At 52.8% G+C, this 10,966-nt stretch overlaps 1 long non-coding RNA gene across 1 annotated transcript; it reads right to left on the reverse strand.

The window, feature by feature from the left end:
• Nucleotides 1–211: 211 nt before the first annotated feature.
• Nucleotides 212–2,207, reverse strand: LOC134139270 (uncharacterized). The gene is made up of 2 exons (XR_009958100.1): nt 1,991–2,207; nt 212–1,017 (listed from the first exon to the last, which is right to left on the reverse strand). It is a non-coding gene; the product is annotated as an uncharacterized LOC134139270 (long non-coding RNA).
• Nucleotides 2,208–10,966: the final 8,759 nt, after the last annotated feature.

Below are 10,966 nucleotides of genomic sequence, written 5' to 3' on the forward strand. Positions count from 1 at the left end.
GCCAATTTCCGTTTTTCAGGCTCTTTGTGCAAGAAAGAAACTTAATGGAGGAGCCTCTCTAATGTGCGCGCCAGCAAGGAATACTGGAGACCCAACATGCAATCCATAAATAGAGACACTTTAGAGGCTCGTTAAACATTCACGCTTTTTGCATAATTGATGACTTTCCATAATAGATATGGATGATAAACAGCTTTAAATAAAATGAAAATTTATCAGTGTCATATCATTTATCAGCATTATGTTAAAATGGAAAATATGGGGAAAATATTATCGTGACTTAAATGAAAACACTCGGCAAATATCACAGAAGAAAGAATGATTTGGAGGGCTGCGTCTCCGCATTCACGAGGATTTATAATGGGACTGCCGACAACAAAGAACCGGCAACAGAAGCCCAGAGCCAAAGGAAGAGTTGTAGCATCCAAATGCAAACCCCCGAGTTGGAGCAAGAGAATGGATGAAATGTAGAGCACAGGCTGCATTAGAGATGAGAACAGGCAGCACAGCAGCCCTTCAGACCTTAAAGTCTGTCTGCATGTCCACCCCACGGCGTATACTGTACGAGGAGAGGGGGGAACAGCGGGCAGGATCTTGCACAAGCTCTCACTTGTCTCCTGTCACAGTGTATTCACTGTAGGTCCTAGGACACCTTCTCTGCTGCTCCCAAGGGCTGACAGCAAGTCAGTTCTCCAGGGTGGGTCATACCATTTAGTGTTAGTCTTCTCTAAGGTAGACAAGCAAGACTAAACAAATCTTCTAGGCTCCTGCTATACTCCATGGAAAGAGATGGGCACTTCCAGCAGGAGATTTGTCCCATTTACCTTAAGTGAGTCACGCTTTGCGAGATGTCTCCTCCTCTTCATCCCCCATCAGGAGAGCCAGAATGATGAGCTTGCAGCACTCTCGCAACTTGAGGCTTCTGTGGCTAGCTGAGATGAATCCCACCTCTGAGAAAAATGGGGCTTTCTCAAGGGATTTGAAGTCCCTGCAAATTACTTCAAAACAGGGATGCTCCTGTGTCAAGAAGGTAAACAAAATTTCTTACTTATAATGGCAATGGGAGTCATGAGGCACTTTAATACCTCAGCCACAGACTGCTGAGGAATCTTCTGTGCTCTGAAACTTCATATTCCCCATGATTTTTCAAAAATAATTGACAGAGGCTCAGAAGGTCAGCTAATTCTCTCAGGGTCCACCCTACCGCAGTGTGCTTGTGCAGATAGGTTTGATTTTCCCAAGTATTCCCCTATCAGCTTTTTACTGATATCTTTGCTGACAAGGTCAGTCAAAAGACAGACCAACCAACCAAACGTAACAAACATGCTTTTGAAGAAGTTAGGAACCATTACAAAATCGGATGTGTTTTTTATTTGCCTGCAGCATTTTAAACCTGTGGATGGAAATCAAAGCTTTCTTGTCGCCTGAAATACACACTGTGCTTGTGAAACGAGGGATAATAAGTGCTTTCTCTAGCCAAAGGCCAGACAGACTGCGAACAGCAATCAAGCGAGCTACTTCTCCAGGATACCTCAGCTCTGTCAATGGGAGGGGGTGGCTCAGGCTCCTGGACACGTCCGCAGCTGCGTAAGCTGTCAGGACGGCTCCCGCTCTTCCCCTTTGACTTCGGCAGCGCTATTTCTTTCAGCTTACATAAGCTGTGAGCCTTCCAGCCCCTCCCCGGCGCTCGGAGCCAGGCTCCTCCACGGAGGCCAAGAGCGCAGCAGCGAAGCTTTTACCGCCCAGCCCCCAGTATGAGACGGGGACTGATATTACGAGAATAAAAGCTATTTATATTTGGAGGTAACAGGAGTTACCATCAATCAGCATGGCTTTAATAGAGAGGAAAGCATCCCAGAGAAACGTCTGTTCCTCTCTCTTTTTTTTTTCTTTTTTAATGAAATTGCAAAGCCTGTCCCTGACCTCTGTTGGACTTTGCCTCCTTTGCCTCCTTCTGAGGCCCATGAGGCATCCTACTGACTTCACTTACCAGGGGTTTGTGCCAGCAGGTCCTTCGGCAGGACTGGGGCCCGAGAGGACAAAACAGCCAGCCCAGCAGGCCTGGCTCAGAGCAGCGGAGCTGAATTCTTGTGCAATCTTCCTTGAAATGAATTCAAGTTGGCTGGGAGCAGAGCATTTGCGCATGGCCTGAAAGCTGGAGCGAGTACTATAAACAAAGGGAAACAAAAAGAGAGCGCTAGCACTGCATCCCACTGCGAGGGGTTTGGCCAGCACAGTAACGCAGGCATCTGACCCAGGCCAAGCGGAGCTGAACGCCGTGACGAACGCCTGCGGGAAGCGGGGGCGCGGCGCGAGAGGTCTGGTCCGTCGGGGACCCTGTGACTGGGACTCCCTCTGTCGTCAGTGGGAGCATGGGGTGGAGGTGCTAACAGCTGGATCGCACAGAGGGCTTGGTGCTGAGGAGCTGCAAGCACGGAGACACACGAGAAGAGAAATACATTGAGGAGACAGGAAAAAAATCAGCGTATGATCACAAAAACATGTTGCTCTGGAGCAAATGCAAGCTGGCTGAAGAGGAACAGGGAAACGTCCCTGCCTCCCATGTGCACCTCCAAGCTGGCATGCTAACGAAGACACGCAGATGAAAATGAGTTGCAGATTGCAGCTCCCATGCAGTGTAAGGGGCATTCACATCATTCCACTGTACCTGCTGTCAGGGACCTGGTCTCTCCATAAAGGTAGTGGAGGGAAGGCGATTGCTCTACTTTAGGGACCCTTAAGCATATAAATTGGGTTGATCCAGTTATTTTGACCACACAGGAGGTATTTACACTGTACAGCTCAGGCACCCAGGTACTAGACAGCCTTCAAGTGTACTGGTAATGGTCCCTAGGAGAACAAGACCAACACAGCCCTGCTGGCACTGGCCCTGCAGTTCAGCCTTTCGGAGCTGCACGGAGCAGTCCCTGCACTCAAGCCTCCTGTTAGCTCTTCTGCAGGGAGCATGGCCAAGGAAAAGGCTCTGTGTGGCCAGGGTATTTCTATGCCTCAGCAGTCCTACTTGGCTAGATCAGCCCCTTTGGGCCATTAGTAGTCGGTGTAAAATAGAGCATCCTTCCAGCTGCTCTCTCTCGTGCCAGCCACTGAGCTCACGCTCACTGGCCCAGAGCTGGAGAACCTCGGAGTTGTCAGAGAGCCACCTCTGCTGCTCTCTGGGCTGAGCACTAGCCACCACTCAGCAAAACCAGGCAGATGCAAGTCTGAGCTGCGTAATACACAGAGCCTTGTCCCCATGCCGGGAGGCTCTCTCCACCCAGAGTTAGACCATGTCTGGCAGACTCAGGTGGATAGGAGAAAGACAGCAGCGGAGATGGGGGGAGTCACAGGGCAGCCAGTAAATGATTAGAGGATTAAGACTGACTGATGGAGAAAGTGAAAAGAGCTAAACACGTACAGTTCAGCTAAAAGATGATGGCTAGAGAAGACATCAGCCCCCAAGCAGCAGGCATGTTCAGAAACAGGCCAAGAGAAGAATGGCTGAAACCAAATGCAGGATGAAATGCACTCTCCAACAGCACAGAGCATTAGACAGTGACGGAGGTTCCCGAAGGAAGCTCCATCACTTGAATCATTGTAAACTAGGCTGGACAAAATACTGGATAATATCCAAGGGGGGGATAACTCTTCATCAGCAAGGAAAGAGAGCAATGAATAAGATGAATACCTGGGCCATTTCCATCTCCATGAATCTATCTAATGCACTCACTTTCTTTCAGTGTCTGAAAAAAAAAAAGAAAGAAAAAAGGAGCAAGTGCCTTTCCTTTGCCAGCAGCACATGAGACTCATAGAGCCAGGTTGCCAGAAGGCTGGGGCGGGGGGCACAGTGCCATCCCCGCTGGTGCCCTGGAGCGGAGCAGACGAGAGGCTCTTGCCGCCTTCTCACAGAGGGGCAGACACGCTTTGCCAGCCCTGCAGGCAGGAGCAGCACTGCCGTCTCCCTGCCCCTAAGCACTGAGCCAAGCCATGAACCTGCGGCTTGGCCTGCCCCAAGGTCTTAGAGAGGCAGCATGGGACCAGAGCGGGCTGTGCTCTGCTTTGCAAAGTACTTCCCGAGCTATGTCTTACATGTGCAAAAAAGCTTTGAGAGAGGTTGACGCTTGCCTTCTCTCCTTTAGTATGTTCAGGCCAGACCAGGCACCAGGACAGCCTCTAAGCATGAGAGTCAGATGAGGAGAGCAGGTAAGGGTTACACAGTGTGCCAGCCACTTCGGGAAGAGTGAAGCAAACTGCATCGAGATGAGCTGCCAGGGGAAGGCACTTTTATGGCAGTGAGCTCATCGATCCATTGATGATTAAGCCCCAGCTCTTGTACAGCATTTTTTATGTAGAGCTGGAAGTACGCTAGCAAGGCAGATGAGTATTGCTGCGGGGTTAGGCACAGCACCCGACACCACATCCTTTGCTGAGACACTGCAGTTATGAAGCTTTTCTCCTTTGGCTCCGATCGTTGTCCATGCAGAGGAGGACCAGTGGAAGGTGACGGAGCCGATGCCCCAGCCCCAGAGCTGCCTGCAGGGGCACATCTTTTCCCGTTGGGCTCTGGGGGGAGATCAAGGACAGCAGGCACCAGATTTGGCACCTGGAGCGACTTGGTGTCTGTCTCCCTCCTGTGCTTTTAGAGAGTGGCAAGGGACAACGTCCCTCAGACATCCCACCTTTGTGGAAACTGGGGGGCCTCGTCTGCAAGGAGGGCAGCGCCCGCCCTGGGCGTCTCCTGACAGCTGATTCTGCAGTTATTTCCTTGCCATTAATTACCGATCAATTCTCGGGAGTTCCCTTACCAACAGGCGGACCGGGCTGGCAGGGCAGCGGGCAGAACCGCTGCCTCGTAGAAGCGCACCCTCACCACGGTGCAAGAAGCTACTCGGTTTTGGGCCGTTGTCTAGTTAAACATTAACAGTTCATAAAATTCCCGGTCCCTCCCTGCACAATGAGCGGAGTTCTCCGAATGCTATTAGAAAATCCTATTTCTAGTCTGTTATGAAACAGAGGTTTTGATGTGCTGCCAATTTTTATGTGGAGCTCGGGAAACAGCACACTTGCTGCACTGTAAGCCATCCGCCCCAGCGGCTCTTACATAAAGCTTTCCTAGCAACCCGTGTTTATCGTGTGTGTGTGTGTGTGTGTGTGTCCATCCGTGTGTGTGTGATGGAAAAACTGAGTGACCCAGTGAAAAACTGGACTCGCCAGCGCTTCCCATGTGGTCGGCGCTGACAAACATGCAGTGGTTTTCCAAGGCAGAAAGTAAAAGCAAACAAAGGGAAAAATCCTGCGGGCCGCGCTGTGCGCGTGCAGCGTGGCGTGAAGCTGAGGTGCACCCAGATGCGGGCAGCTGCGTCTGTACAGATAGCTAGCGGGAATGCAAGCGAGCACGGATCCCGGACGGGCAGCTTTTCCACCGCTGACTAATCGCTCCTTTAAAGCACGCAGTCCCCTTCAGGCCTCTTCCACTGGTTTCTTGCACGCAGTGATAAAAGGAAGCAAACATCACATCCTGCAGTCCCCGCCAAGGAAAACAAGAGCGCCGCCGCGGAGGAAGCACGCCTGAGGAGCAGGGCTGCAGCCCTTCCGCGCGGGCTGGCCCCGACCTCCCGGCGAAGGGCTGCCGCAGGGCGGGAGGAGGCAGCGGGACCGGCCGATTCCTCGTCGTCGCCCCGGCTCCCCAAAGACGATGCCCGCCAGGGCTCTCTGGACGGCGGGCGGCGGAGCACCGCTGTGCCATTTAATTGGCAAAGAGGCCGGATGGCGAGATGAAAACAGACATTTAGAGGCAGAGCACTGGCCCCGAGCCGTGCTCCCGGCCGGACCCGGCCTCAACGGTGTGGCCGGCGCGCTGGTCTCCAGCTCCAGGGACCCCGGAAACTCTGTTCCCGCGGGAGCCGGACGCCTTGCCCTCGGTCAGCGCCGGGCGCCCGCGGGGCCCCTCGCTTTCCCGCGGGCAGGCAGGAGGAGCGGGGCGGGCGGCGGGCTCCGGGACCCCCGCCGGCTCGGCGGCCTGGCCCTCCGAGGGGCCTGGGGCGGCGCGGGCAGGCCGGGGCGATTTCTCTGCCGAGTTTCGTAAGGAAGCACATGACGAGGGCAGTTGGAAACCACAGCGCTGCGAGCGCTGATTACAGCCTGCCGAGGAAAATGAGATTTTTATCTTGCAGGAATTCAATTACGAAGAGGGGGGAAAAAAGAAGAAGAAGAAGAAAAAGAAAAAAAAAAAAAAAAACAGGCACACAGCATGTCTGGCTTCATTTGCTTCAGCTCACCACACATTGGGGGGTTTAATTTAAGGAGAAAGGTGTGTGAGTGTTACCTAAAGCCTTGTGCTTTTTTGTTGGTTAAAAAAAAAGAAAAAAAGAAAGAAAGGAAAAAAAAAAAAAGCAAAAGCACAAAGTCACCCTGCTGGCAAATGCGTGCAGCAGGGATGATGTCATTGGAACAGTTGGAGGAGAAAAGAGAAAAACAAGTCTGTGTGTGCTAATCCTGTTTGCTGCCCTAAAGGGAATGGAAAGCGGCCAAGGCGAGGAGTTCTGGGAAGCCATATAGGGGTGCCAAGCGCGCCGCGCCGCCAGCGCGGGGAACTGACATCTTTGTTCTTGGTCGCTTGGCGGGCTGCCCGGGGCCTCATTTCGGCTCTGCGGCATGATTACACTGGACATCTGCCAGCTGAGCTCTCTGAGCCCCTTTTCTTCTCCGCGAGCTCTTTGCCAAACATGTAGCAGTTGCCATGGCAGTGGAAAGTAAAGTAAAAAAAAAAATTAATAATAATAATGATGATGATGATGATGATGATAATGATGCAGGCATATAGCTAGATAGGGAGATAAAAAAAAAAGTCCGATGACAACAAAGCGGCGGCACGCCTTGCTCCAGATGCGCCACATGTGCAGATATAAAAAGGCAGCAAACCTATTAATCAGAGATTTCAGAGGCGGAGGGAGCGAGAGCAATAAAGGCTGAAAGGTGACGTGAGGATAAAGCAGTGAGTGCACCCGGGCACACACAAAATCGGCCCGGGCAGGCCGAGATGGGGTGACCTGGTGGTTTCCTGCTCCTCTGCATGCGTTTGAAACTGCAGGGAAGCGGGGTTTAAAATAGCACAACATGGTGGCACTTTCACTATTGCTTGGATTCCCCCCCTCCCCCCTTTCCCAAGTTAAGGAAAAAAAAATAAGAAAGAGAAAGGCTGCTCTGCGAGTGAGAAAGGGGGTTATTTATAAGCGCTGCATAGCAGAGGGAACCGGGCAACTGAGGTTCAGCAGCTCTGGGAGGCGAAAGGGGAAATTCTTCAACCCAGGGTCTGGGCCAAATCATATTATTTCCAGCTGTGCTCCAGGCAGTTAACAAACAGTCACCCGGGAGCCTCAGGTTTGTAGCGGGTATTTTAGTTGAACAGGCAAGTGCTGCCGGGGCCGGGTGGGCAGCCCCCGGCGTCTAGCAGGAGCGGGGCGGTGCAGTGCGGGCACACTCGCTTTTTCCACTCGGGGAGGCCAAGGGTAGTTTCGTAGCGCTCGCTGGCTCCCCCGGACCGGGCAGGGACGGAGGGACCTGGGCACCCACCCTGGCTCCTGCTGACTTCCTATGTGGCCATAAGTCATTTAACTATGGTTTACTTTAGCTTTCCCATTTGCAAAAAAAAAAAAAAAAAAAAGAAAAAAAAAGAAAAAAGAAAGAAAAAAAAGAAAAAGAAAAAAAGAGGATGATTTTCCTTACTTATCTCATAGATGGGCTAAGCATCTTAAATCATTAATGTCTGTGAAGTGCTTTAGTTTCCTCAGAGGAAGCTCCCACTGATGTGCGCAGTATTATCAGGATTATTATTGCTAATAAACAAGAAAGGCAGAGTGGTTTTACTTCTTGCTAGGCCTTAAGCAGGGTGCGGGAACGTGCAGGGTACAGGAACACGCTCATTTACCCCACAGCCCCTTCAGCCCCTCACCGTGGTGGCCTGTTCTCTGCTGCTGACTTCCCAGGTGATGCCTTGTGAAGCACCGTGTCTAGGGCCCCCAAACCCCACGGTGGTGCAGCACTGGCAGGACAGCTGCCTGTGGGGCTGGTGCTCCGGGGCGCCTGTCCTGCCCCACCATCCTGCACCTCCATCCTGCACCACCATCCTGCCCCGCCATCCTGCACCTCCATCCTGCCCCATCATCCTGCACCGCTATCATGCCCCATCATCTTGCACCTCCATCCTGCACCTCCATCCTGCCCCATCATCCTGCCCCGCCATCCTGCACCTCCATCCTGCACCACCATCCTGCACCGTCATCTCGCACCACCATCCTGCACCACCATCCTGCACCACCATCCTGCCCCACTCTGCCCAGGCTTTGCCTGCGCCCCAGGAGCCATGCAGCCTGTGTGGACGGTGCTTCTCGTGTTTCTGCGGGTGCCCCCGCAACTGGCACATGCCAGCACGGGCAGTGGGGCCAGCGCCTCTGCCTCCCTCCCGGCACGCCGCGGGGATGGCGTCTCTCATCCCGCAGAGGGTAAGGGCAGGCTTGTGCGGGCACTCTGCTCAGCTAAGAAATATTTCCATCCCTTCATCCCTTGATAGTCAACAGAGAGAGGGAGGCTCATCTAGGAGCCCACCCAAAGGCAACCAAGGAGGGTCCCTAACGCGACTGGGCCTCGGGCGGGTATGAAATCGGGCAGGATAAACGATGAGCCGTTTTCCCAAGGCTGCACAGCGCGTCGGTGCCCGAACAGGTCCCCTGCCTCCGCGATGCTCTCAGCGCCCCTGGGAGTCCACGGGAAGCAGTAGGCTAAGCTCGCGTTGCCGCTCTGCCCCGTCTCAGTGATAACACCGCGTGATGTGTTTGCTAGCAACCAGTGGATTGCAACCCATGGACAAGTTTGCCAGCAGGCCTTCATGTATGACAGCTTGGCTATAAAAAAGAAATTTTGGGGATGCGGGGAGGGAGGGCTGGCCAAAGCAATAAAATACGGTCTGAATTAATGCCAGGCTACTTAATTCATTTTTACGCAAAGTGTCTGGGTAATTCCACCAAAGCTGGCTCAGCGGGGAGCACAGTTGGCTCTGGCTCTGCCAACTCCTGCACGTCACCTTCCTGGCTGGTGACCGTGGCCATGTCCTGCAGCCATCCCTGGGGCAGCGAGGAAGGGGCGAGGGGTCTCCCCTGGAGTGGCAGCGCGTGCTGGGGACCTTGTGATGGGATTCATCTTAGTCCAAACCCAGGAGGGAGCCTGCGTGCTCAGGCTGCCGAGTGGTATAACCACAGATGGGGCAGCAAACGTGGGTTTATCACAGCCACTTGTTCTTGCAGGCCAGTCCTGCTTCCTTTGAAGTATCAGGGATTTCCTTCAGCCATCCTATGGGAGGAGGGTGGACACTACCACCCCTGTGTGCTTCAGCTTAGGCCAAGCAGACTCATAAGGATTAAAGCCACTTGCCAGCTCATGGGGGCCCCAGCAGGGCCAGGGCAGCAAGCAGACCCCACCAGCCTGACCAGCTGTGCTGCTCAAACCTCTTCTGGACCTAAAGGGGGATCGGATTAGGTCTGAAGTTATGGTCACAGTGGTTGTCACCAAAAACCCATCAAACTGTGCCCTAAAACCCAAGCCCCAGCTGAGGAGCTGCTCTGCCATGCAGGGCCCCAGCAGGGATATTGCGGCCTCCCTGCAGCTCCTCCTCAGCTCCAAGAGAGCTACGCGGAGCAGCGGAAGGACTGGCAGGCGCTTCCTCAAGAGATGAGGAACATCGTCTACCTGCAGTGACCTTCCAGTGCCCTGCACAGCTGGCTGCTTTGAAGCAAACCCTGCGCGTTTCACCATCTCACGCTTCAGCCTCAGTGAAAATGACATTTGCAAACGCATCACTGTGCCTGTGCGAGCTTCCGCAGTGTCCCTGAGATCCTACAGCTCATTATTTCCCCCCTCATTTCTAAGCCCAATTTAATTCCTTTACCCACCTGCATGGCAGAACTAATCACTCGCAGGCGTTACGCTGACTGGCACTAAAAATCAATGTACAGACGAATTCTTGTTTGCACTCTGAATCATCATGAGACTCCAGAGCTTTAAATGGGAAACAGAATGCACTGCTTTCTAGATAAAGAAATGAAACTTTAACCAGTTCTCTAGCTTTAGAAACAAGCTCTGAATCATGCACGGGGCATGATGCCAGGAGCAGCTCAGCTCCAATCCTAGCTCCACCACTTACTCACTGTGTGGCTTTCAGAAAAACTCTTAGGGGGTAAATCCTGTTCTTTCCTCGTTCCCTCTCACAAGTCCCCCCAGCGCGGCAAGGTTGCAGCTATTCTGCGGATGGAGACGTGCAGCGAGCCATAGGACAGCCACTTCCTCCTGTCCCGGTGCCATGGAGCCCTGCTCAGCACTGCTGCTCAGCACCGACCCTGGCGAGGGGACAGAGAGGCACTGCCGGCAGCCTGGGCAGGAGGCAGCAGCACAACCCTGGCCTTGCAGGGGACCTCTTGCATTTGGGGATGGGGGAAGGAAACGTTTCCGGTAATCTTTGATATCCCCATCCTCAAAACACAGCTCTTGGGCTTTCTGTCCCTCCTCTCCACCCAGGCTCTGTTCTCCCTCCGGTGGATGAAGATGTGCCCAGTGCTTTGGGCGAGTGAAGCACCAGAGCGGTGCTGAGCAACAGACTCCCAACCTGCCAGGTGGTAGCTACAAAATGAACGTCACGAGATTCCACACAACAGCTTCTGAGCGAAGAAATGAAGATCCCTGTGTTGTATTAGCAAAAGCTCAGATTCCTAAGTAAACATAGCGCATTCATATTTATTTTAAGAAGCTTGGAATCATGATTTAATACTGAAGAGACGACTATTCTTACACTCTGTTAGCAGAGCATTTTCTAATACAATATTTCCTAACTTCAGACATGGTAACCTAGTAAGCTCCATTACCATGCTAATACTATATAAAAATGATCCTTTATTATAAATCATACCGCACACCAAAAAGG

The sequence above is a fragment of the Rhea pennata genome, chromosome 3 (assembly GCF_028389875.1).
Source record: "Rhea pennata isolate bPtePen1 chromosome 3, bPtePen1.pri, whole genome shotgun sequence".
Lineage (NCBI taxonomy): Eukaryota > Metazoa > Chordata > Aves > Rheiformes > Rheidae > Rhea > Rhea pennata.